This window comes from Sorex araneus, chromosome 6, assembly GCF_027595985.1.
Source record: "Sorex araneus isolate mSorAra2 chromosome 6, mSorAra2.pri, whole genome shotgun sequence".
Classification (NCBI taxonomy): domain Eukaryota; kingdom Metazoa; phylum Chordata; class Mammalia; order Eulipotyphla; family Soricidae; genus Sorex; species Sorex araneus.
This window is the reverse complement of record NC_073307.1, coordinates 85,363,594-85,391,232: the sequence shown is the minus strand read 5'-3', so window position 1 is coordinate 85,391,232 and position 27,639 is coordinate 85,363,594. Positions and strand designations below refer to the sequence as shown.

Genomic DNA, 27,639 nt, shown 5'->3' with positions numbered 1-27,639 from the left:
TATTATCTTGGCATCTCACTCAGTGGGGGAGGGCGGGGGTTGGGAGCAGAGGGGCTTTTTGTTTTCTGAAAAGTGAGTTTTGATTCTAGGTGACACCTTGGTTATATTGAAAATTCAAGAGGCTCTTGAGCAGGGGGCTGGAAGTAGATATAATGAGAAGCTCTGTTGGGGGGGCTGGGAGAGAGGAGGGGGGGTCGAGCCAGAGGACCAAAGTGGGTGGGGCAGCCCAGCACTGGAGAGAGCATTTCGGCCTCAGACCAGTGATGGAAGATGAGCATCCGGGAGACAGGGGAGGCCGGTGGTCCATTAAGTAGCGCCCTTTTGGGCCGGGGGGGCGGGGGGACCGGATGTAGGCAATTCATCAGCAAAAGAAGATATAAAGGCAGTGCGCCCAGTTGCTTTCTGTGCGAATGGGAGGGAGGGGGAGACCATTTGTTATTTAGGTCTGCTTCTGTCTTTAAAGGCTCCGTGGCAGAGCAAAAGCTATTTCTAGAATTAAATATCTCGGAGGGAATTTCATGACAAGATCAAGGACGAAGTCTGCAAGGTTTGGGCTTCTGATGAAAACAGCAACTCAAGGCGAAATAAAATCTGAGAAGGAGCCTGGAACGAGCAGGTGATTGATTCTGGGTGAGGCCGAGGACTCTGGGTCGGAGAGGCAGGAGGTGTTTAGAGGCCGGCTTCGGAGCTGCTTGGGGGGACAGGGGTTCCTCTATTTACACCTTGGACGGGAAAGGAAGCTGAGGAATGGGGAGGGGGGCTCACACAGAGAAGAGAAGGACTCTGAGGCCCGAGGAGGCTGGTAACTTGCTCCGGGATGGAACAGAAAAGGGGATGTTCAGAATTATGTTCTCTTTTTTTTTATTTAAATACCTGAGGTCAGGATTCCTTTGCAGCTCAGCACGGGGGTGGGTGGCGAAGCGTAGCAGCGGAAGAAAGAGCAGCAGTCTGAGAGGGGCAGGGGTCCTGGATGCTGCACTCAGGAATTACTCCTGGCGGTGCTCTGGGGACCCTATGGGATGCTGGGAATCAAACCCAGGTCGGCCGCATGCAAGGCAAACACCCTCCCCGCTGTGCTATCGCTCCAGCCCCAATGCTTGGCTTTTAAATATCTTTCTATCCTGTTTCCTCATCTGTACTTAAAGGCCAAAGGGCCCCCGAGAGACTCCCAGACTGTCTGCCCCTTCCCAAGAATGATCTAGAATGTTCTCGAATGTTCTCAGAGTTCTCAACTATTACCTCTAGGCCTCACTCGTTTATCCGGAGACAGTTGAAGGTGCTGGGAACATAGCTGAGAGCTGCAGGACCCCAACCGGGCCTTCTCGGAGATCCGGCCTCGACCAGCTGGGAATTAGGATGTGAGCCACACCAGAGAGAGGAATGGACACCTGGGAATTCAAACTAGTATTTTGGCCTCCTGAGCACAAACCAGGAGAAAATTCTGAGTACTGCCAGGTGTGACTCCCCCCTCCCAAACAACAACAAAAAGGAACAAAGCTAATGTTTTGTTTAACTGAATCTGCCCCAAATGTCACTGCTGGCACATGTGTGCAACCTTAGCGCTGGGAGAGAAGGCCTCTCCCTGCCTCTGGTACGCCAGGCACGGCTCCCAGCTCTGGGGTAGGCCGGCCACTTTCAAGTGCTCCTTCGCCTATTTCGGCCCGTGGTGGCTGCCCTGGATGTGGGCCTGGGCTCAGCCTGTCTCCACCGAGTCCAGTGATGGAAGCTGAGGAGGGGCCCTCCTGCAGTCCTGAAGCCAGAACAGAGGTGCCCGCGCAGTGGGGGACCCAGGAGAGCTCAGTTCCACTTGGAGAGGGAGGACGGACGCCCACCCTCATTCCTGGGTCTTGCTGGTCTGTGGGCTAAGGCAGATCGTCCTCTGCATGGCCACCACCACTGCCACTGCGACCCTGCTACTATTAGTACCGCCACCACTACCTCCACCACTACTGCTAATACTACCACCTGTACTACTATTACTACTACCTCCACCACTACTGCTAATACTACCACCTGTACTACTATTAATACTACCACCACCACTACTGTTAATACTACCACCTGTACTACTAATTACTACTACCTCCACCGCCACTGCTAATACTACCACCTGTACTACTATTAATACTACCACCACCGCTATTGTTAATACGATACCTGTACTACTATTAATACTACCACCACCACTACTGTTAATACTACCACCTGTACTAATATTAATACTACCACCACCGCTATTGTTAATACTATACCTGTACTACTATTAATACTACCACCACCACTACTGCTAATACTACCACCTGTACTACTATTAATACTACCACCACCACTACTGTTAATACTACCGCCTGTACTTCTATTAATAATACCACCACCGCTACTATTAATACTACCACCTCTACTACTATTACTATTACCACCACCACTACTGTTAATACTACCACCTCTACTACTATTACTACTACCCCCACTGCTACTATTTATGTTATCAGGACACCACCACCACTGCTATTAATACTACCACCTCTACTACTATTAATACTAGCCCCATTGCTACTATTAATGTTATCAGGACACCACCACCACTACTATTAATACTACCTGTAGTGCTAATAATACTACCTCCATTTCTATTAATGTTATCAGGATACCACCACCAGTACTATTTGATACTACCACCACTACTATTAATACTACCCACATTGCTACTATTAATGTTATCAGGACGCCACCACCACTACTATTAATACTACCACCTCTACTACTATTAATACTACCCCCATTGCTACTACTAATGTTACCAGGACACCACCAACACTACTATTAATTCTGCCATCACTGCCACTCTTACTGCTACTAATTACCCTACCACGACTATTACTACCCCCGCTGCCACTATCGCTGCTATTATTAAGGCTGCCCCCACTGCTATTATTGCCACCACTGCCCCGTTACTAACAGTGCTACCACCACTGCCACTCCTGCCACCACCGCCAGGGCCACCAGGCCTGCTCCCCACCCACGGCCCCCAATACTGCTTCTAGCACTACTCTGACGATCACCGCCATCACACCCACCACCGTGACCCCCCACCACTCCCTGCCACCATTACCGCCCCCACTCCAGATACCACCACAGCTAGGACAACGCCACCCTCACCACCACCATTCTGCCTCCACTACCACACTTGCACTCCTCCTCCTCCTCCTCCTCCTCCTCCTCCTCCTCGCAGTAGCACAGTCGTCATGAGGACTTAGCTCTAAGTCTGGGCCCGTCCTGGTACTAAGCACTTCACTCGCTCTGCCTTCTACTCATGGCACTTCTGTGTCTTTATTAGCCACCCATGACAGGCGGAAGGAGCTCAGAGTCATGAGGAACTTGCTGAGGGCCACCCTGGGAATAAGTGGCTTGAACCCGGGCCAGAGTTGTGTCCCTGCCAGCCGAGAAAGCCCGGGCTGGGAGCCAGGACGCACTCAGGGCCGGAGCACCGGGGAACTCTCCCTCTCCTTCCCCACCTCTGCCCTGCAGCCCCCCTCATGGAGAATGCCTCGGGGTCCCGTGGAGGGGGCCGTGGGAGACCCCGAGTCCCGGGGCACGGCCCTCCGCCAGCCGTCGCCCGGGATGGGAGCTGCCGGGACGCTGATGGTGCGTCAGGGCGCAGCCTGGAGAGCCGGGCAGCGCTGCCGACAGCGAGATACCCGCTCAACGGCACAAGCCGCTGTTGACAGACAGAGGCACACGGGGACGTTGGCTCTCATTACCGGGGAGGCGTCGGTGCCATTTCCATCCCGTTGATAATGCTTCTAGAATACTCCGCAGAGCCCACAGCACGGCCGCGGTACCTGCAGCAGCAAACGGCATCTGCAAACAGAACCTGACTTGAACGAGCCGCCTGCAGCCTGGCGGAGAATCTCGCCCCGGCTCATTAGGCAGCTGTTACATTGTTGCCGGCTTGCCTGCCTGGAGCTGAAATCCGAGTCTCTACTGGGTGGCAGCTGTACCCCAGCTCTGCCGAGCAGAGTGGGAGGGACACCGACTCTTGGGCAAGTCCCAGGTCAGCAAGGGCCCAGGAAGCCAGATAGCCTCGAGTACGGACCCCCTGGGTGGCCTCCTGGCCTTCAAGAATCGAACAGGGGGCCGGGAGGGTGATCCCCCCCCCCCCCCCCCCCCCCGCCCCGTTCTCCGACCACACAAGTTCTTGAGGAAGAGCTAGCCAGAGGCAGATGGGCTTAAAGACATGCTCTCTCCAGTTGAACTCTCTGATGCCCACCCGGAGCACACCTCCTCCAGAGAGGCCCCCGTGAGAGCCTCTGCCCTGCTCTCGGGACCCTGATGCTAAAGTGCCCCTTTGGGATGGGCAGCGACACCCTTCCCACAGGGCCAGGCTTTCCCTTCCCGACCCCCCGATTTCTGGGACTTCTCCAGCCTCCACCATGTTGACTCGTGACATCTTGAGGATCTGGTCGGCAAAGGTCACCTTGTTTCAGAGAGGGCTCGGGTGCCACTTCCTTGTTTGAAAAACACCCAAGTCCTCCCCTGGCTCTGCTCTGGGCATGGTGGGTCGCCCCTCCACGGAGTGCTGGGACACCTCCATCCCCGCTTCCGAATGGAGAGTCTCTGCCTGGGGGTACAGTGACCATGAGTTGTTCTTTTTATTTTTTATTTTATTTATTTGTTTTTAATTTTTTTTTTTTTTTGCTTTTTGGGTCACACCCAACGATGCTCAGGGGTTACTCCTGGCTCTGCACTCAGGAATTACTCCTGGCGGTGCTCGGGGGACCCTATGGGATCCTGGGAATTGAACCCAGGTCGGCCACGTGCAAAGCAAACACCCTCCCCGCTGTGCTATCGCTCCAGCACCCCCCCTTTTTTTTGCTTTTTTCATGTGTTGTTCTGTATTGGACCTTCTCAAACTTTTAAGGGTCCACTGCTCCCCCTTCAGTTAAAAAAAAAAAAAAAGAAAACCAATTGGCATACCCTGGAATTCTACTTCTTTAAGCAGACAAACAGAACGGGCTTCCCCATGGCACTTGAGACCTCCCAGGAGTTGGGGGTTGGGTAGGGGGGTATTGCCTGCTGTGGGCTACCGTGCTCTAAATGGGGCACAGTGCAAATGCCCTGTCCAGCTCTCCCTGGTGCCAGCCAGGTGTCCAATCCCCTTCGCTTTGCTTTTACCCCCATGACCGCGATGTGCACCCTCAGCTGGTTTGCCCGTGCCTGTCCCCTACCCGCTGAGGCCACCTTAGTCTGCTGCTGCCTCGCATACACCTGGTTCAAGGACTCAAGGTGGCAGGAAGGACACAGGAATTCCCCCGAATTCACGCATCCGCACACGAGCTTGGTGACTGTGGGAGAGGGCAGGGAAGGGGGACTGGTGACACGGGGCTGCATCGGGAATGACAATGGAACCCACGTTGGCTTCGCAGTTGAGGTCCCGGGTCGGACGTTTTCCTGCAGTAAGAGGCTTATTGCCTCTGTGAGCTGGAGAAAAATCTCGCGAGGGTTGAAGGAGCTATTTGGGGGTGTGACCTTCCAGGGTCTCGAGAAGGCAGAATGTGTTACCCTGAGAGCTGGTCCCTGCGTACTTGTCCAAATATGTTTCTTACTAATTTGACTGCACTCTGCCAATCTTCTCATTAAGACGATTTTCCCTTGCTGCAACGGGAACGGATTTTCATAATAGAAGCATTAGGGAGTTGAAAAGAAAATCAATGGAAATCATCTCTTAAGATTACCCTCTAGGAAAAAAAAAAGAAACCGCTATTAAAACCAGATGCGCAATCTACATAATTGGTTTCCTTCCTGCAGGTGACCTATGTTCCACGGGTGTTGGGGGTGGGCAGCCAATTTCTCTCCTGCCGACACCCCCCCCCCCCACGCCCCCACGGGGCTGGCTCTGCTGGAGGCCACTGGCCAGGAGGCTTCTGGGGATGGACCTTCAGCAGCGTCCTCTGCTGGCCGTCTCTGGCGGAACCCGAGAGACCCGACTCTCACCTCCTGTGTAATCTCCAGGCAGCTAGGGAAAGCCCTGACGGCTCTCTCTCTCTCTCTCTCTCTCTCTCTCTCTCTCTCTCTCTCTCTCTCTCTCTCTCTCTCTCTCTCTCTCTCTCTCTCTCCTCTCTCTCTCTCTCCTCTCTCTCTCTCTCCTCTCTCTCTGTCTCTTTCCTCTCTGTCTCTCTCCTCTTTGTCTCTCCTCTCTCACTGTCTCTCCTTTCTCTCTGTCTTTCCTCTCTGTCTCTCCTCTCTCTCCTCCATCTCTCTCTCCTCCCTCCCTCTCTCTCTCTCTCCTCTTTGTCTGTCTCCTCTCTCTCTGTCTCTCTCCTCTTTTTCTCTCTCCTCTGTCTCTCTCCTCTCTGTCTCTCCTCTCTCTTTCTGTCTCTCCTCTCTCTCTGTCTCTCTCCTTTCTGTCTCTCTCCTCTCTGTCTTTCTCCTCTGTCTCTCTCCTCTCTGTCTCTCTCCTCTCTGTCTCTCCTCTCTCGTTCTGTCTCTCCTCTCTGTCTCTCTCCTCTCTGTCTCTCTCCTCTCTCTCTGTCTCTCTCCTCTCTGTCTCTCCTCTCTCTGTCTCTCCTCTCTCTCTCTCCTCCATCTCTCTCTCTCCCTCTCTCTCCTCCCTCTGTCTCTCTCTGTCTCTCTCTCTCTCCCTCCTCTCTCTTTCTCTCTCCTCAGATTCGGTGGTTTCGGGCCACTCCCCCACCCGGGGCAGCCCATGTCGGGGGCAGACAAAGGAGGAAATGAGGCCGAGCTGGCCGGTGATCAGTCGCCGTTTACTCCATTCTCCCCACGCGCCTGTTCCAGTCCCACCAAGCTCCCCGTTCTACTCTCACACTGCGCCTCATCCCTGTCTCCTCCTGTCTCTCCCGCTCATCTCTCCACGCTCCCTCTCGCAGCCCGGGCCCCCTCTCTCCACGCGCCTGCTCCTGCATTCTTCCCCTACATTCTCCTCCCCCTGTCCCCCTGCTAGTCTCTCCCCACTCCATCTTGCTGCCTGGTCTCTCCTTCATCTCTCTCCAACTCCCCAGCACTGTGGGTAGCAAAATCAACATAAGAAAGTCCTTCCTTTGCTCACCGGCAAAATACCACTTAAAGTGTTTTTCTCCTTTCCTCAGTCCAATAACTTAATTAACATCTTAATTAACATCTTAATTCTACTTCTTAATATTAGTTATTAGGGCTGAGTATAATTGAGACGTTACTGGTGCCTGCTCAAGTAAATTGACAAAGAACAGATGACAGTGATACAGTGATACAGTGACAGTAATACAGACACAGCAAGAGATACTTTAAGCTTGTAGGGTGGCTCTCCTGGGGACATCTCACTACAGACTCAGACTACAGTGCTCAGGCCAAATCAATCATTTCTAACCCTAGCAGGGTCCGAATCTATTTATTACTTTTTGGATCATGACAGAATTTGTCCATGACCATGCTCTTAACTTATAGTTAAGTATTATGGTGCTTTGACCAGGCCCATTTCTATGCCAGGGTAGCACATAGCCCACAGCTTGCCCTGGGTCCATCCAGTTCCTTGTCGGGACCCTGCTTTTGGGGGTGCTAGGAAGTGAGGGCAACTGAGGCTTAAGTCACGAGAACAGATATCCGGGAGTGAATATCATTTGGAGTCAATTAACTCCCAAGTTCCAAAAGCATGGCATTAACTGTCTTCTTGTGTCCATACAAAAAAGACATTGCTCTGAATTAACTATGCAAAGGACTTAAGGAGAGGAGAAAAGCAAATTTACAAGTTAACAGAGCACAAGGAAAGAAGTTACAAGTAAACACAGAGGAATGGGAGCACTGTGATGGGAGTAACCCAATAAACCTAAACTTCCTGCGGCAAAGCAGAAAGGACAAACCAATGTTATCCTATATCTCCCCGAAGTATTGGGGAAGTTCTTAGAGGCACAGATTTTTGTTATCCTTTACTCATCCTTCCCAACAGTGCCGCATTGGAGGCTCTCCAGGGTCAGGGGAATGAGACTTGTCATTGTTACTGGTTTTGGCGTATGAATACACCACGGGAGCTTGCCAGGTTCTCGGTAGATTGCCAGGTTCTCCCAGAGGGAGAACTAGGCTATAAGACGTCACACAGCAGAGAATGTGGCCACACGCTCCCGGGAGCTTGGTTTTATAGTCTCTGGATGTTGGCTGTTGATGGGATTACATGGCGGAGGGGCAGTTTCTGGGTGTGACTGCCTAGCTACAGGAAAATGGGGGATCTGGGTGGAAGAGGCCCAGTCTGAATCCAAGCAGGCTTGGAGCTCTAGCCCCAGGTCCCGCACACCTGGGTTCCTCTGCAGGTTCCTTCAGGCGTGAAGTGTCCTGTATAGGGCCACCACAAAGGGATTCTGTACATACAGGATGACACACAAGACTGTCCTCCAGGATTGCTGTACAAGGGCTGCCACCCAGGGGTGCCATCCAGGGCTGCCGTAAGGAGCGGACAGACAGGGCGGTTGTACCAGACTGCCGTACAGGACTGCCCTATAGGGCTTACCTTCAGGCAAGGGAAATGATTTTTTTTTTTATGCTTTTTGGTTCACACCTGGCAATGCTCAGGGGTTCCTCCTGGCTCTGCACTCAGGAATTACTCCTGGCGGTGTTCAGGGGACCCTATGGGATGCTGGAAATTGAACCCGGGTCGGCCACGTGCAAGGCAAACGCCCTCCCCGCGGTGCTATCGCTCCAGCCCCAGGGAAATGAGTTTTAAGCAGAGCAGCGGGTTGGGCCGGCTGCTGTCACCTCTATTATATGCAGCCCAGTGCAGGGCCACCATGCAGGCCCCCTGGTGCTATCTAGGGTGGCAGCTTTGGCCTGAACAGAGCTGGCTGAGAAGCCCCCCGCTGCGCCGTCACAGCCGCAACCCCCAGTCCCATCCAGCGTGTCCTCAGCACGGCCCTGGCCTCAGCAGCCCTGGCCTCAGCATGGCCCTGACCTCAGCACGGCCCTGACCTCAGCAGCCCTGACCTCAGCACGGCCCTGACCTCAGCATCCCTGACCTCAGCAGCCCTGACCTCAGCAGCCCTGACCTCAGCATGGCCCTGACCTCAGCACGGCCCTGACCTCAGCACGGCCCTGACCTCAGCACGGCCCTGACCTCAGCACGGCCCTGGCCTCAGCAGCCCTGGCCTCAGCATGGCCCTGACCTCAGCACGGCCCTGACCTCAGCAGCCCTGACCTCAGCACGGCCCTGACCTCAGCACGGCCCTGACCTCAGACGGCCCTGGCCTCAGCAGCCCTGACGTCAGCACGGCCCTGACGTCAGCACGGCCCTGACCTCAGCACGGCCCTGACCTCAGCACGGCCCTGACTTCAGCACGGCCCTGACCTCAGCAGCCCTGACCTCAGCACGGCCCTGACCTCAGCACGGCCCTGACTTCAGCACGGCCCTGACCTCAGCAGCCCTGACCTCAGCAGCCCTGACCTCAGCACGGCCCTGACTTCAGCACGGCCCTGACCTCAGCAGCCCTGACCTCAGCAGCCCGTGTGCATCCTGCCGGGCTTGCAGGCTCTGCACCCCTACATGGCCCTGGGATTGGAGCCCACCCCCTCCCCGTTTCTCCCCCACACTGGAGATCCCCCCCCCCCGCCCAGCGGCCTGCGCCCTCCTGGGACCCTTAGCTCTTCTTTGCTTTTGGAGTTTGGGGTCATGCCCAGTCACACCTGAGGACGACCACGCCCAGCTCTGTGCTTGGGGCTCACTCCCGGCAGTGCTCAGGGCACCGAGGATGACACCTCGGGCTCCTGCGTGCAAAGCTGTGCTGCGGCCCTTGGAACCCACGCCGGGCCTCCCTGGGCCTGTGCTGGAGACCCCCTGCGTGGCCTCGGGCAGCCGTCTGGCCCCCACCCACACCTCCATCTGCCAGGGTGAGCACCAGCGTCTGAGGTCATTGTTGTGGACTAGACGCAAAGACCCTCAGGAGAGCTGCTGAGAGCTGGGCGTCCAGGTGGGCCTGCAGCAGTTCCGAGGCGCCCCCATTTCTACGCTTAAGGTTTCCTAAAAATGTATTGCTCAGATAACATGGCTACAATAGTGCTAATGTCTGTGATTTTTTTTTCATTTTGGGTCACACCCGGTGATGCACACGGGTTATTCCTGGCTCTGCACTCAGGAATGACTCCTGGTGGTGTTCAGGGGACCCTATGAGATGCTGGGAATCGAACCCAGATCGGCCGCATGCAAGTCAAACGCCCTCCCCACTGTGCTATCGCTCCAGCCCTAATATCTGTGATTTAAAAAAAAATTATTAGTGAATCACCGCAAAGTACAGTTACAGACTTACAAATTTTAGTGCTTGCATTTCAGTCATACAGTGGTCGAGTGCCCATCCCTCCACCAGTGCCCATTCTCCACCACCAATGGTCCCAGCATCCCTCCCACTCCCATCCCCACCCTGTCCCCTCCACCCCGCCCCGCCTCTGTGGCAGGGCATTCCCTTTTGCTCTCTCTCTCCTTTTGGGTGTTGTGGTTTGCAGTAGAGGTATTAAGTGGCCATCATGTTCGGTCTAGAGTCTACTTCCAGCCCGCATCTCCCATCCCGAGCGGGCCCTCCGAGCACCCTTTACTTGGTGTTCCCTTCTCTATCTGAGCTGCCTTTCCCCCAGCAGGCAAGGCCGGCTTCCAAGCCGTGGAGTAATCCTCCTGGTCCTTATCTCTACTACCCTTGGGTCTTAGTCTCCCATTCTGTCTGTGATTTTTTGATGTACAAAGCCACTACACCTTCATCACCACCAAAGTCCCCAGGCCTGCCACCGCTGTCTCTCGCCTGCAGTATTCCTCCTCCTACCCCCCCCCCACTCTCTCCCGCACTGCTGGATAATTTGCGTGTTGTCAGCCGAGGCCAAGGACCTGTCATCACGAGACTCTGTCCCTTCCCACGTTCCGTCTCTCTGCATCACGGGTATGGGACATCATCTGTGCCTGCCGCCCCCCGACCGCCCCCCTTCACAGGGTGCCTCCAGCTCCGTCCTGGTTGCAGCCGGCTGTGTGATTTCATCTTTCCTTGTAACTAGGCTTGCGTGTCCATGGGTTGCTCCTCGAGCCACTCATCTCTCCTGGGGCGCCGGGTTGCTTCCGTTTCCCGATTGCTGGACTTAGCGCTGCAGTGATCACAGGGGGGAGCAGGGAGCTCGCCCCTTGGGGTGCAGAGTCAGTTGGGGGTCACTATGCTGAGTTTCCACAGCCACCCCCACCCCTTCTCCTCCAGACTCCAGAGCACAGAGGCCTGCTTCCTTCTGGGCTGGGGCAGGGGCCCACGTTCCCCGTCCCTGCGCCCGGAACCCCCCCCCCCATTGCCACAAAACCTTCCACTGCGCCCCCCCATGGAAATGCAGTGTTTCTCATCGCCCCGTGTTTCCTAGGTTGGACCGGACCTTCCGAAGCAGCAGCAGCAGCGCCCTCCAGAGGTGCAGTGTGACCCAGTGTGACCGTCCTGGGAGCTGAGGGGCCCGGACCGCAAGGTGAGTGAGTGCCAGGGAGGACAGGCTGTAGGCAGCCCCTCTCCTAGCCTCTGGCCACAGGCCCTGAGCCACTGCTGCTGTCACCATTGTCAGTCCCTGTTCAGATCCTAACAGGCGCTGGGCATGCAGGAACTGTTCACCAGACTCACCCAACTCCACCTGAGGACACAGTTCCTTCCTCCCTCCCTCCCTCCCTCCCTCCCTCCCTCCCTCCCTCCCTCCCTCCCTCCCTCCTTCCTTCCCTCTCTCCCTCCCTCCTTCCTCCCTTCCTCCCTTTCTTCTTCCCTCCCTCCTCCCTCCCTCCCTCCCTCCCTTCCTTCCTCCCTCCCTTCCTCCCTCCCTTCCTCCCTTTCTTCTTCCCTCCCTCCTTCCTTCCTCCCTCCCTCCCTTCCTTCCTCCCTCCCTTCCTCCCTCCCTCCCTCCTTCCTTCCCTCTCTCCCTCCCTCCTTCCTCCCTTCCTCCCTTTCTTCTTCCCTCCTTCCTTCCTTCCTTCCTTCCTTCCTTCCTTCCTTCCTTCCTTCCTCCCTCCCTTCCTCCCTTCCTTCCTTCCTTCTCTTTCCTTCTCTCCTTCCTTCCCTCCTTCCTTCCTTCCTCCCTTTCTTCCTTCCTTCCCAGATCTCGTGAACACAGGGCACATACATTTTATTAAAAATTTCATTTCTTTTTGGGGAATGGATGGCGTCACACCCAGCAATGCTCAGGGGTTACTCCTGGCTCTGCACTTGAGAATTATTCCTGACAGTGCTTGGGAAAACATACGGGATGCCGGGGGTTGAACCCGAGTTGGCCTCGTGCAAGGCAGATGCCCTCCCCTCTTACTATCGCTCTGGTACCCGGAGCACACACTTTACTACTGAACCACGTCCTGGACGGACCTTCTTTCAAACTATCCCTCCCCCACCCTCCCTGCTTTATTGAGATACATGATTGGCATTATAGGTGTGGAACTTCCTAGCAGACCCAGCTGAGCTTGTGCTCCAGAACTAGATTCAGAACAAAGGCAGAAGCTGCCTTTAATAGAACATCTGCTGGGGGTGGGGCGTCTGCCAGCAGCTGGCGGGAGAGGACCAAAGCACAAGTCCCGAAGCATGTTACTTCACCAAGCCAGGTCTGGACCACCTCAAGGATATGCGCACATTGGGAGGATGCTCCCAGGTTGCCAAGGTTACAGAGCGAGACTCTGGCCATCTCCAGGGCATCCTGGCTGCACTCCGTCCTGTCTCGGACTCAGCTGCCCCCAGCAAGCCCTGCCCTCTGGTGTCAGCCTGCTGGAAGTGAGCCTGTTCGGAATATGAGGAGGGGGGGGTCTCTTTTCCCCATCAATATAACATCATGTAAGGGCCAGAGAGATAGTCCAATGGGTAGGACACTTGCACTCGCTCGCCTTGGGTTCAATCCCTGGTGTCATATATGCGCCTTCAGGAGTGGTCCCTGAGCACAGAGCGAGGACTGAGCCCTGGGTAGGGCTGGGTAGGGCCCCCCCAAACCAAACCCAAACCACATTATCATGCAAGTTTCAGATCTGCAACGTGAAGAGCAGGGTTTAGTCCATATTGTGAGATGATGACAGGCCCCAAGCAGACTTCATATCTGTGCCTTCCTACTGTTGTTGTTTTCACTGTTGCGACGAGGACTTTGGAGACCTTCTCTCAGAGACTGTCATCACTGCGTGAACACTCACCCCGTCCGCCACCTCCCTGGGGCTCCCTTATCTCATGACTGGCACTTAGACCTCTTGGCCCCTGCCTTGTTTCCCATTGCACCCTGGGAGCTGACGGCCCCTGAACACTTTCGAGTCAGTCTCTGCCGACTCCCAACCAGCTTGGACAGCTGAGATAGGACATGAGACAGGTGGGGAACCGTCATTCCCACCTTTTCAGAGAAATAGAGCGACTTCCCCAAGTTTACCCAGTGGTGAAGTTGGTACCTGGGTCTGAATTTCTGATGTCTGCCTGGCTAAGCCTTTCGAGGATCCTGCATCTCACCCTCTGACCCAGAAGGGGGCTCAGGTCAGCTGAAGAACATGGAGTAAAGGGCCAGAGTGATAGTACAGGGAGGCAGGCGCTTCCCTTGCATGCAGTGGACCCGGGTTCGATTCCCGGCACTGCCAGGAGTGATCCAAGAGTGCCAAGCCAAGTGTAAGCCCTGAGCATTGCTGGGTGTGCCCCACCCCCCCAAAAAAGGGGGATGGGATTCTTTTTTTTTTTTGCTTTTTGGGTCACACCCAGCAATGCACAGGGGTCACTCCTGGCTCTGCACTCAGGAATTACTCCTGGCAGTGCTCAGGGGACCATATGGGATGCTGGGATTCGAACCCGGGTCGGCCGCATGCAAGGCAAACGCCCTACCCACTGTGCTATCGCTCCAGCCCCTGAGGGGGTGGGATTCTTGACTGAAATGCCAATGGAATCATCTCCACGGGGGGCTGGACTCTTGTGGTCTTGTCTCTTCTCTGCTACCTAAAATCCTGCCATCGAAGTCCGTGGTAAGAATGTATACCCCTGACTCGACTGGGTCCCTCATGAGAGTCAGTCTTCGGTCGTTCGTGGCCCTGCCCTTGGCACCTCGTTCATTACTCACTGCTTCTCTTCTCGGTATCTGTTTTTTTTTTTTTCCTGCTTCACCTTGAACCAGAAAAGAAAGCAACAGACTTGTCAGCATTTTCAGCTCCTGCTCCGAGATAGTCATTTGGTGAACTTCACATTTTGCGAAGGGCAGGGAATGAGCTATGTTCTTTCTCTGGAGGCATTTGCAGGTGTGTGTGTGTGTGTGTGTATGTGTGTGTGTGTGTATGTGTGTGTGTGCGCGCGCGCGCGTGTGTGTAAGAGGCAGAGAACCTAGACAAGTATATGTTTACTGTGGAAAATTCCTACAGCAGATGTCAGCCTGCAAGGCATGGCTGCCCAGAGGGAAAACATGTGAACAGGCTGTGATGAGTTCTAAATAACATCTCCGAGAAAGGGCTTGTGAAATGCAATTCGAGGAGGGGGTGATTTCAAGCACTGCTGGTGGTTGGGGCGGGGTGGGGGTAGGAGGGCGTCAGGCCAGTGGTGCTCCCCCAACCAGCTTGGACAGCTGAATCCTAGGGCCACGGGGTGTGGTGCTGATGAAACTCTCCAGGAATCAACCAGACGCCCCTGGTCATTGCTTGGGGTCTCTAGGGCTCCCCCTTGTGGTTCAAAAGGGGCCTCCCAGGGCAACACCCGGCGATGTTCAGGGGATCGTGCCTGGGACTGGTCCAACCTGAGTGGGACGCACGCAAGACCGGCACGCTGGACTCTCACTTCAGCTCTCGAGCGCAACCCTTAAGTGCTCATTGGATTTCGCTTAGGCCAGAGTGTGCCCTGGAGTGAAGATGTTTGCAGATGCCGACGCTTCAGAAAACAAGAAGCGAAGACACGGGAAGGGAATTGCAGGCAGGAGGAGGGGAGGGGAGAGGCTGGGTTTGCAGCGGCTGCTGCCGTCAGCTTGGAGTTTCTCCCGAGAGTGACCAGAGTGCGAGAAGGTCTGGAACCTAGAATCTCCCCCGGGGCACCACTGTCCGGGATGTAACTGTCTCCCGGTGATAGGAAGGGCAGCGAGAGAGAGAGAGAGAGAGAGAGAGAGCACTGCAGGGAGGGCATTTGCTCTGCAGGTGGTTGACCCAGGTTCAATCCCCAGCACCACATATGGTCCGACCTAAGCTCACGTAGGAGTGATCCCTGAGCACAGAGTGAGGAGTAAGTCCTGAGCACCTGGGTGTGGCCCCCGAATAAAAACAAACGTGCTCATCAGATACCTCTTGGCTCCACACTCTCTGGAGACACTACAACAATCACCCACCTATGCCCTCAGTGCTTACTATCCACGATATTTATAATACGAGCAACTGATTGTTTTTAATAGACCATTTCTTTTTATTTCCCTTTTTGGGTCACACCCGGCGATGCACAGGGGTTCCTCCTGGCTCTGCACTCCTGGCGGTGCTCAGGGAACCCTATGGGATGCTGGGAATCGAACCCGGGTTGGCTGCATGCAAGGCAAACGCCCTCCCCGCTGTGCTATCACTCCAGCCCCAGTTGATTGTTTCTTAAACCCTTAGAATGGTTCTTCAAAAGGAGAATCGTGGGTCCCATTTAACAGACAAAGCAACTGAGGTGGGAGTTTTGTTCCTTTTGGGGGCCACAGCTGATGATGCTCAGTGGTTACTCCTGGCTCTGTGCTCAGGAATGACTCCTGGTGGTACACAGGGGTCTGTATGCGATGCCGGGGATCGAACCCAGCTCAGCAAGCGCCTTTACCCTCTGTACCATCTCTCAGCCCCTGATGGGGAGATGCTGGTGATCTGGGGTCAAGCAAGTCCCGGCTTCCACTGTGTCCCCCGAATAACCAGGCCTGGCTCATGCACGCACTTTGCATGCGGAAGCCAGGGTCCTCTCCTGGCACCCCCTAGCCCCCTGCGCTCCCAGCACCTCCCAGCGTCATTCTAGAAGTGGCCCTTGAGCTACCGCTGCTTGTGGGCCCCAGACAGAATCAGAACAACAGCACAAAGCCCAACTCTGTGCTCTCCCAGCTGGACACCAGGTCACTGGACTTTGGCACTGCCACGTGCCCGCTGGCCTGAGACTGTGGGCTCTGCGGGTGACCTTGAGACTGGCTCTGCGCCGGGGAAACCGAGGCAGGTTTCCTAAGCGACACAGCGCTGGAGGGGCCGAGCAAAGGCACACAGAAGCAAAGGGTGCCGGAGGAGACACCAGGGTCCCGGGAGTCCGTTATCCCACAAGCTGCGGCTGCTGACCCCGTCCGGCCGCCCTGCACTGAGGTCTCCCTCTCTGAGACCCTCTTGGCTGCTCCATCACCAGGAGGAGCGGGGAGGTGGGACTTCCTGGGCCCAGAGAGTCCAAATAACGTGACACGAGACGGGCCGTCGAGCCCCGTTGACGATGCTGAGGCTTCGCGAGCCAGAGTCGGGTGTTATTTCTGCCGCGCTCTCTCCCGAGACCAGAGGCCGCTGTGCTCCTGGTCCCCTCTCAGAGGCTTGTCCCGGAGGCTGTCAGGCCTGACAGGCTCGGAGCGGAGCGTGTGCATGTGGGGAGGAGAGCAGACAGCTTTCTAATGTTGATCAATTCTGCAGCCGTTGCTTTAATATCTCGCCGCCGCCGCCTGGAAATCCATCGAATTAGCCAGCGGCTCTCGCGGGCCTGGCTTTGATGTGCTCCCGGCAGCAGGCAGGAGAGATGGGAAAGCTCCTTGTCATAGAGTTCTCATAAGGCGCTTTGTTATCTTCAAAGTGGTTTGCAACGGCTAATTATGAGAGGAGCCGGGGTGAGCGGCAACCTTCTTGCAGAGACCTCAAACCATTACCAGGGGCCTTTCATGTATCTTAGGAGCGAGCAAGGGAAGGGGGGGGCGTGGAGGATGCTTAATAACAGTTGTCCAGACCTGGAAGAGTTATTTTGTAGTGAGAGGAGACAGCTGTTCCCTGTCTCCCTGGAGGCGAGAAGAAGGAAATTGGACTTAATTTGAAGGGAAAGGAAGCAGGACGGAGCCGTTGCCTGAGACAGAGGCGGCTGTCTCCGCGTGAAGACCCCCTCAGGGGCTCTGCCTCTCTAGGGACCCCTGGGCAAACAGCTCCCTGCGAAATCACCTCACGACGTCCCGTCCCGTTGTCCCGGGTGGGGGAGATGAAAGGGTCGCTCGGGACCCTGTCTCTTCCTGTTACATTTTTTTTGTTTTGTTCTGTTCCGTTTGGTTCATTCACGTGCTGTGTTAGGACTCTGTGGCAGCTGGAGGAAGCCAACTCGAGCTGCGTGATCATCGTAAGACCCTAACAGTGACGACTCGGGAAGATCTCCCCCCACCCCCGCCTTCATTCTACAGAGAGACTTAGAACTGCACCGTGAGGCATGCTCACGGCCGCTCGTGGAAGGAGCCCGACTGAATTCAACCCTTTGTCGAACCCTCCACACGCAAGTGCAGCCTCTCCGGCTCCTGGCCTTTTCTCTCCACTCAGAGGGGGAGAGTTTGGATTTTTCTTTATTAATTTTTAAAAATTTTTTTTTAAATGAATCGCCGTGAGATAATTACAAAGCTTTCATGTGTGTGAGTTTCAGTCATACAATGATCGAACACCCATCCCTCCACCAGTGAACATTTCCCATCATCAATGTCCCCAGTATCCATCCCCCACCCTGTCCTACCAACCACCCCCCCCACACACCACCACCTCTATGGTTGACAGTTTCCCTCTTTCTCTCTACTTATGGACATTATGGTTTGCAATGCTGATAGTGAGAGGCCATCGTGTTTGGTCCTTTATCTGCTTTCAGCACACATCTCCCATACTGAGGATCCCTCCAACCATCACTGACTTAGTGATCCCTTCTCTGTCCCAGCTGCCTTCTCCCCCAGCTCATGAGGCAGGCTGCCAACCGTGGAGCAATCTTCCTGGCCCTTGTCTCTACTGTCCTTGGGTGTCAGTCTCATACTACGTTATTTCATATTGAGGTGCGGCAGAGCCTGGCAAGCTCCCCGTGGCGTATTCAATATGCCAAAAACAGTCACAACAAGCCTCACCATGGAGATGTGACTGGTGCCCGCTCGAGCAAATCGATGAACAACGGGACTGACAGTGCTACAGTGCAGTGCTGTGTTGAGGTGACGAGTTTGAATGCTGAACGGGCCACCAAGCCTTCTGGAGACGGAGCTTCTCGTGAATAAGAGCGGAGAGATCCCCAATTCTGACAACGTCCCTTTCTCTGATCACACTGAGATCATAAAAAATCTTTTTCGGGGGCTGGAGCGATAGCACAGCGGGTAGGGCGTTTGCCTTGCACGCGGTCGACCCAGGTTCGATTCCCAGCATCCCATAGGGTCCCCTGGGCACTGCCAGGAGTGATTCCTGAGTGCAGAGCCAGGAGGAACCCCTGTGCATCGCCGGGTGTGACCCAAAAAGCAAACTAAAAAAATCTTTTTCTTTTCTTAGCATGTGGGGGCCTCTGAGGCAGCAGCCGAGGACGCAGGGACGCTGGGGCAGTGTGCAGTCACAGGCCTGACGGTTCATTGTTCAGGTCCTGCCGTGCTGCACGCCAGCAGACCTCCACCCCGCGGCACCGAGAGGGGTGCAGTGTCAGGGACTGAAATGAACTTGGGGCCTCAAGGTGTGTCCTCCAGCCCTCTCTGAGCCATCTCCCTGCCACACAGAAATTCAATTTTTTTCTTTTTTTTTTTTTGCTTTTTGGGTCACACCCAGCGATGCTCAGGGGTTACTCCTGGCTCTGCACTCAGGAACTGCTCCTGGCAGTGCTCGGGGGACCCTATGGGATGCCGGGGATCGAACCCGGGTCGGCCGCATGCAAGGTAAATGCCCTCCCCGCTGTGCTATCGCTCCAGCCCCAGAAATTCAATGTTCCAGAAAGGGAGATAGTGCAGTGGGGGAGATGTACGTGCAGCGTGCGCCCGAGGCAGGCTGGGTCCCCGGCACCCCGTAGGCTCCCGGGCATCACCGGGTGGAGTCCTGGCGGCTCTGAGCATCGCCAGGTGAGTACAGGCCCTCCAAGCTCTTCCAGGGTGGTTTGGGTGGTCCCTGGCACCACGGAGCCCGAGCAGCACCACATCCTGGGGGCCTGGCTCTGGACCAATAGTCTGGGGGGGAGGGGCTCGAAGTTGTTGATCCTTTTGATTCATTAGAAGCAGAAGCTTGGGAGAGAGAGGACGGAGCTAGGAGTGCGGGAGATGAGAAAGATGGGAGGTTGAATAAACGGTAATCAGCCCACCGTGCACTCCTCCTACTGGGCTTTGAACGGCTCTCAGGTGGGCCCCGCCCCTCCCGGCTCTCCCACGACCCTGCAGGCCCTGTCCCCATCCCCACGCCTCTCTCCTCGCTCCCCAACTGCGTCGCCCCTGTCCTGCACTGAGCACTGCCAGGGTCCCAAGTGGTTACTGTGGGCGTGGCCTGCATCTCAGGGGGCGTGGTCTCAAAGGGGGCGTGGCCTCCTGCCAGCGTGGCCGCAGTTATTATTAGTTTTTTTTAGCATAATCTGTATAACCTGTTCCTTTGAAAAATACCCTGGCCATCTCAATCACTCTATGTCAGTAGTATATTAGCCTATTCTAACTTCACAAAAACTATCCGTGAACAATAGAAACTTTGCAAGGAGAGCATAGCCTTAAACCTTCACTAGAGGCCCCACATAAATCAGGATGAATGCCTGAGAGTAAGGAAGAATTCTAGAATAGGAACAAGGCTACCATTATCCGTTTAGCGCAAACAGAGCCCTTCCTCCCGCAGCAAGAGGGAATAGAGATAGACAACTAGAACGTTCCAACTCTATACTTCCATACCAATATGAAGAAACAGCGAAAATCCCCTCCACGAAGAGAGGATGAAGAAAAGATTCCTGAAGCCTCAACAGGGGCTACACACCTATACGACCCTTCAGAAAGAGAATTCAGAGAGGAAATCTTGAGGAGAGTTGATGTACTCCAAGCAACCATGGAGCAGACATCCAATAAAATAAGGGAGGCTATAAATAAAGGTAGAAGCTTGGGACTGGCGAGGAGGGCCGTGCCAGGAACCTCAGAGAGCACGGTCATGTCTGGCCACGCCTGGACGTTTGACTTCCAGCCTCCGAGTTGGTGAGAAAAACGCATCTCTGGTTTTCGACCAGCTAGCCCTCCGAGCTTTGCCGGGACCACCCTGGGTCACTGGCTCAGGGGTACCCCGGGGTCTTGATCCTTCCTTGACTTCCTGCATGCCAGGAAGCCCCACCCCCTCCCTGTCAGCATCCGCTCCCCAGTCGTCAGGGAGCACTGAAGGCCCTTCACTCTGCAGCCCGCCTGCCCTCTTGGCCCCTGGGCCAGACTTGCCTCTCCCGACCGACTCGACACTGTCGCTCAGTTCCTGCGGAGACTTGGGGTCCCGCCACCCATGAGCAGAGGAGTCCACCCCAGGCCTGGGGAATCCGTGGGATTTGGATGCATCCGGAAGATGCTTCGTGGATTTTTCTCCCTCCCTCCCTTCCTTCCTTCATTCATCCCTTCCTTCATTCCTCCCTTCCTTCCTTCCTTCCTTCCTTCCTTCCTTCCTCCCTCCCTCCCTCCCTCCCTCCCTCCCTCCTCCCTCTCTTCTTTCCTTCCTCCCTTTCTCCCTTCCTCCTTCCCTCTCTCCCTGGCTTTCTTTCTTTTTTCTTCTTTCTCTCTCTTTCTTTCTTTTTTCCTTTCTTCCTTTCTTTCCTTCTTTCTCTTTCTTTCTTTCCTTTTTTCTCTCTTTCTCTTTCTTTCTTTCCTTCTTTTTCCCTTTCTTTCTTTCTTTCTTTCCTTCTTTCTCTCTTTCTTTCTCTCCTTCTTTCTCTCTTTCTTTCTTTCTGTCTTTCTTTCTTTCTTTCTTTCTTTCTTTCTTTCTTTCTTTCTTTCTTTCTTTCTTTCTTTTTTTCTTTCTTTCTTTCCTTCTTTGTTTCTCCTATTTTATTGAGTCACAATGAGATACAGAGTTACAAAGTTGTCCATGACTGGGTTTCAGTCATACCATGTTCCATCACCCACCCCTTCACCAGTGTACGTTTCCCACCACCAATGGTCTCTGTTTCACCTCCCCTCACCCCTGCCCACATCTATGGCGGACACTTTTCTTCTTTCTCTCTCTCAAGCTGAGAACTTTATTTTTTATTTTTGGGTCACACCCGCCGATGCACAGGGGTTACTCCTGGCTCATGCACTCGGGAACCGCTCCCGGTGGTGTCAAGCTGAGAGCTCTCTGATTGCACAGAGGCTTAGCCGCGACCATCCCTGTGGTGTTCTGGGAGATGCTCCTGGAAAGGTCTGAGGGCTGGAGAATCCTCCCTACGATGATGATCAGATGGAACCACACGAGGGGGAGAAGAGCCTGCAAGCTCCTGGAAACGGGTAGATGGACAGAAAAAAAAAACAAAAACAACAACAACAAAACAAACCCAATGGCCTTTGTCACGTGCACGCTCAGTTTTTCTTTTTATTGATGACCTGTCTCAAAATTCTTCACGACAGAAATCAGTGAGCATCACCCCCGTGTCCAGGGCACGCCTGGGTTTTTCTAAGAGGAGACAGCCACGCCCTCCAGGGAGTTCCTCTCGTGTTTGCAGGACCAAGGGGCAGCTCTTCTGAGGTTTTAACTCCCCCCCGAGTCAGTGTGGCTGGCGGGCAGAGCAGAGGGGAGGGCGGGAGAGGGGAGACTGTGCTCAGAGCAGGAGGGGTGCTTCCCCGCGCCCTGATTTCCAGAGTCCCTGTCGCTCTCGACCCACTGAAAACGACTGAGGGTTTGCACAGGGGAGTAGCTTCAGCCTCAGCTTGCTTCTGCCTGTCAATTTAATGGGTAAAGAAGAACCCGGCTCCGGGCGGTACAGTAGATGGGCAGGGCGAGAGCTGTGAGTCTGGGGCTACTCGGACCCTGGCTGGGCCAGGGAGGTAAGAGAGCAGGTCGGGCATTTGCCTTGCATCCGGAAGACCCAGGTTCGATCCCCAGCACCCTGGACGGTCCCCTGAGCCCGCCAGGAGTAATCCCTGAGCACAGAACAAGGAGTAAGCCCCGAGCACATGGCCAGGTGTAACCTCCGCCAAAAAAAAACCTCTGACCCGCATCTATTCTTCTTTGTTGTGAATGTGTGTCTGTGAGAACTGGAGTGATAGTACAGTGGTAGGGCGTTCGCCTTTCACGCGGCCGACCCGGGTTCGATTCCTCCGCCCCTCTCGGAGAGCCCGGTAGCTAGGATGTCCTATCCTACATCCTAGCTACCGAGAGTATCGCGCCCACACAGCAGAGCCTGGCAAGCTCCCCGTGGCATATTGGATATGCCAAAAACAGTAAGAAATAAGTCTCGCAATGAGAGACGTTACTGGTGCCCACTCGACAAATCAATGAACAACGGGACGACAGTGACAGTGACAGTGTGTTTGTGATCCTCAACTCAGAAACCACCGGGACCCCCACCAGGAGTGCTGGGAGGCCTCCAGGGCTATCCCCAGCATTGCGGAGGCCCAAATGTGCCAGACGACCCTTAGCCCTGGTGTGATCCCAGCCCCTATTAGGGTTGTTTCAAAACTAGATCTGGGCTGGGGACATCATCCTGGGGCTAAGTGTCTTGCCTTGCATCCCTCTTTACCTGGCCTGAATCCCCGACTCTGCATTTGAATCTCTGAGCATCGCCAGGGTTTGCTCCAGAGCACAGAGCCAGGAATAGCCCCATGAATACCACTGGGCGTGACCCAAATCTCCTCACTCGCAAATAGCCACACAAATAAAACCATTCTACCAAACTAGGGATGTATTAAAAACTGGACATGTGAAAAGGGTACAGTTAGATCATCCATCTGTACCTGTATCTGTCTCTAGAAGTATGTCTGTGTTTGTATATATGTGCACACAAAGTTGTCACCACAGAAATCTGCACAAGACCGCATGCCTCAAGAGTTTCTTCTCCTGGGGCTGGAGCGATAGCACAGCGGGGAGGGCATTTGCCTTGCACAGGGCTGACCCGGGTTCGATTCCCAGCATCCCATAGGGTCCCCTGAGCACCGCCAGGAGTGATTCTGAGTGTAGAGCCAGGAGTAACCCCTGTGCATGGCTGGGTGTGACCAAAAAAGCAAAAAAAAAAAAAAAAAAGAATTTCTTCTCCTGGGGCCACTAGGGAGATCACTCAAGGGCGGGGGACATGCCTTGTGTGTACAAGAACCTGATTTTCATCCCTGGCATTGTATGCTCTGATCCCTAAGCACCCTTGGGTCCACACAGAGGGTCCCAGAGCCTCAGCCCTAGCACTCACCTGCCCAGACCAGTTGTCCCTGTATCACCAGGGGGTCCCCAGGAATCCTGAGAGACCCTTGTCCCCATTTGCTCGTTTCCTCTAATCCGTTTATTCTCTTCTTCACTTCTCTACTCTTCTCTTTGCCTTCATTAATCTTCACATTTTATAGTTCCATATAAATGGGATAAAACTGTACCTATTTTTTTTTGCCCTGTACCTAATTTTTTTTATTCATGCAGTTGGCTGGAGTGATAGCACAGTGGGTAGGGCGTTCACCTTGCATGCGGCCAACTCGGGTTCTATTCCTTGGTCCCTCTTGGAGAGCCCGGCAAGCTACCAAGAGTATCCCGCCCGCACAGCAGAGCCTGGCAAGCTCCCCGTGGCGTATTCGAAATGCCAAATACAGTAACAACTAGTCTCACAATGGAGACGTTACTGGCGCCCGCTTGAGCAAATCCCTGAGCAACGGGACGACAGTGCGACAGTTATTTTGAGATTCATCACTGGTGTTCCTTGGACCAATAGTTTATTCCTTTTGGTGCAAAGTAGCATTTCTTTGTCAGCTTACGTTCTTCATTGTGTTCTGGGCTATTAAGATAAAGCTTCTATAAACACCGTGCGCAGGTCTTTGCAAGGACATGGGGTTCCTGCTCTTGAATAAATATTTAGGTAGAAGTTTACTTTTTCAGGAACCCTCCAAATGTTTTCTGAAGAAACATCCCTTTTTACATTTCCACCAGCCATATGTGAGCATGCTGTCCAGTTGCCCTACATCCTAGCCAAGATGTGGTGTGGTCACCTTTAGACCACTCTAGTAATTAATTGTCTATGGGCATCTTATTGTGATTTTAAATTGTTTCCCTTATGGTTAGTGATGTTAACCATTTCATATAGTTGCACAGCGGTAGGGCGTTTGCCTTGCATGCAGCCGACCCAGGTTCGCTTCCTCTGCCCCTCTCTCAGAGAGCCCGGCAAGCTACCGAGAGTATCTTGCCTGCACGGCAGAGCCTGGCAAGCTACCCGTGGAGATTTTGATATGCCAAAAACAGTAACAAGTCTCACAATGGAGACTTTACTGGTGCCCACACGAGCAAATCGATGAGCAGTGGGATGACAGTGACAGTGCTTGATATCCTTATATTTTATTTGATGAAACATTCACATGTTTTGCCTTTTTTAAAAATTGAATTATTTTTCTTTTTTTGTTTTGTTTTGGGGCCACACCCAGTGATGCTCAGGAGTTAATGCTGCCCTCAGGAATCACTCTTGGCAGTGCTCAAGGGGATGATATGGGATGCTGGAGATCAAACCTGGGTTGGCTGCTTGTAAGGCAAGTGCCCTACCCACTGTACTATCTCTCCAGCCCCTTGAGTTGGTTTTTTAAAATGATTTCTGATAACTCTTTATAAAACCTTCCAGATTTAAATCAATATATTTATATACACACATACATATATATGATTTGCAACTGTCTTTCCTGTCTGTGACATAAATAGTGTCTTTCAAAGAACAGATAGTTTGCATTTTGAAAAATTCTGATTCATATTGTTTAAACAAATTATTCTATTGCTTTTGAATCTAAGAAATTGTTGCCCGAGTCCATATCTTTGCTTCTTGAAGTTTTATATTTAGGCTTTACTTTTGGATATACGATCTATGTTTAGTTCAGTGTTTATGTATGATATAAAGTATGAATTGAAACTCTTCTGGCAAATGAATAATTATTCCAGTGCCGTTTGCTGAAAAGATTATTCTTTCTCCACTTGACTGCCTTTGTATTTTTATAAATAATTTCAGCTATAAATATGGTTCTATTTCTGAAGTCTGTGTTCCATATTCTGTTCGTGTATCTCTTTTCCTGTCTTTATGCTGATACCACACTATTTTGATTTTTGTACATTTATAATAAGTCTCAAAATTGGAAGGAGTTAGACTTCCAATTTTGTTCTTTTCCAATTATTTTTCAGGAGACAGTCTTCTATGTTATATATATTTCCACCTCATCATCTTATCAACTTCTACACAAAAGTCTTGCTGTCTTGCTGGTATTTTGATTGGGGTTGAGAGGAATCTATAAGTGGATGTAGGGATAAATGGGCATTTAGTAGTATTGAATCTTCCTGTCTATGAACATATGCCTGTCTCCATTTATTCTGATATTCTCTAATCTATTTTTTCAGGCAAGAGGGCTAGAAATACCTCTAGCAGTGTTCAAGGTTTACTCTTGGCTCTGTGCTCAAGGATCACTTCTGGGGGCTGGAGCGATAGCACAGCGGGTAGGGCATTTGCCTTGCACACGGCCGACCCAGGTTTGACTCCCAGCATCCCATATGGTCCCCTGAGCACCGCCAGGAGTAATTCCTGAGTGCAGAGCCAGGAGTAACCCCCTGTGCATCGCCAGGAATGATCCAAAAAGAAAAAAAAAAAAAAGGATCACTTCTGGCAATGCTTGGGGAATGTTATGTGGTGCCAGGAACCAAACTGGAGTCAGACACATAACAAGACAAATGTTTACCCCCTATAATACCTCTTGGGCTCTTTAATCTATCCAAATGATATTTCATAGCCTTCAGTTACCAGATGTCACACACTTATTTTTGTCAGATAGATTCATAAGTATTTTGTCATCTCAGTGCTGTTGTCAACAGTTTTCAACTTCAACTTTCCATGTTGAAAATGTAGAAATAGAATTGATTCTTACAGAAACATTTTGAACCCTTTTGCCTGGTCATTTATTTTGATTTAGTAGCTTATTGTCAATTTCATCCTATTTTCTGCACAGATACTCGTGTTGTCTGAGAATAAAGATATTTTTCCTTCTTCCTGTTCACTATGAATGGATTTTTTAATTTGTGTTCTGTTAGCTTTCTTTTGAGGCCACACCAGGGTATGCTCAGGGCTTACTCCTGGCTCTGTGCTCAGGGATACGGAATGCGGGGGAATGAATCTGGTTGGTCACGTGCAAGGCAAGCATCCTACCCACTGCTTTTCTCTCTGTGAATGGATTTTGTTTCTTGTTCTTAGACTCACCAGCACAATGACAGCAGACATGACCAGAGAAAATGTTCTTGTCTTTCTTTTTCTTTTTGGTTCACACCCAGTGATGCACAGGGGTTCCTCCTGGCTCTGCACCCAGGAATCACCCCTGGCAGTGCTTGGGGGGGGGGGGTCATATGGGATACTAGGAATCGAACCCGGGTCGGCCATGTGCAAGGAAAATGCCCTACCCCCTGTGCTATCGCTCTAGCCTCTCTTGTCTTTTTCTTGATTATCATGGGGAAGAATTGAGTTCTTCACCATTTTCTATAATGCTTCATCTTTTATTATTTTTGGTAGATTTTCTTTCTGAGGTTGCGCAGACCACTTCCTAGTCCTAATTTTCTGAGAATTTGCATCTGGAAGGTTTTGTTAAATGCTTTTTTCTGTAACTACTGAGATGATCACAGGATTTATCTTTTTTAATTTGCTGATATGATGAATTACATTATTGATTTTCAAATATGAAACCATTCTTGTCTGCCAGCGATAAAATTCTGCTCGAGGTTTTGTATTATTCATGTATATATGGTATTGGACTCAATTTTCTGAAGAAAATTTTCATCTGTCTTCATGATGACTCTTGACTTGTATTTTTTTCTTTTCTTGTAATTACATCATCTCTACTTTTGATATCATGTAAATCCTGGCTTCATAGGCATATTAATATTGCACAGTGCTTTTGAATTTGCGTGGAACAGGTATTTGGTTGTTCATTACCTACTTGGGGGAATTAATCAATATAGCCAGATACACTTAAAGTTTTCTGATAAGGAAACTTCAAACCCTCAGTGTAATGTATTTAGTATACACTGTGTTCTTAGTACATTTTATTTCTTTTTAAATGAGCGTTGGCTTTTAGTGTTTTTCAAGGAATTTGTTCATCTCTTCTATACTACCGATTTATTGGCATACAGCTATAATATCCCTTAATTATTTATTTATTTTGATTTCAGAGCCATGCTCCAGGTGCCCAGAGGCTACTCTAAGATGGGTGTTCAGAGGATGATGGAGTGCCAGGGCTCATCTTGTCCTCCTCCTCCTCCTTCTCCTCCTTTACTTTTATTTTTCTCACTTTCCTTTTTCTCGTGTTCCTCTTACTTATTTCCCTTTACTTCTTCCTCCCTTTCTTTCTCTTTTTCTTCCTCCATCTCTCCCTCTCTTCTTCCTTTCCTTCCTCCCTCCCTCCCTCTTTTTTCTCTCCCTCCCTCCCTCCCTTCCCTCCTTCTTACCTTTCATATCCCCTCCCCTCCCCTTCCCTTCCCTCCGCTCTCCTTTCCTCCCTTCTTACTTCCTTCCTCCCTCCCTTCCTCCCTCCCTCCTCCTTCCTTCCTTCCTTCCTTCCTTCCTTCTTCCTTCCTTCCTTCCTTCCTTCCTTCCTTCCTTCCTT

The 27,639-nt window shown here is 52.5% G+C and overlaps 1 protein-coding gene across 1 annotated transcript in view; it reads left to right on the top strand.

Moving 5' to 3' along the window:
• The window catches only part of CRACR2A (calcium release activated channel regulator 2A), a 152,069-nt gene that overhangs the window by 33,995 nt on the left and 90,435 nt on the right, over nt 1-27,639 (top strand). Inside the window, 1 exon segment of the mRNA XM_055144165.1 lies at nt 11,359-11,457. The gene's annotated coding sequence lies outside the window, so the exon portion shown is untranslated.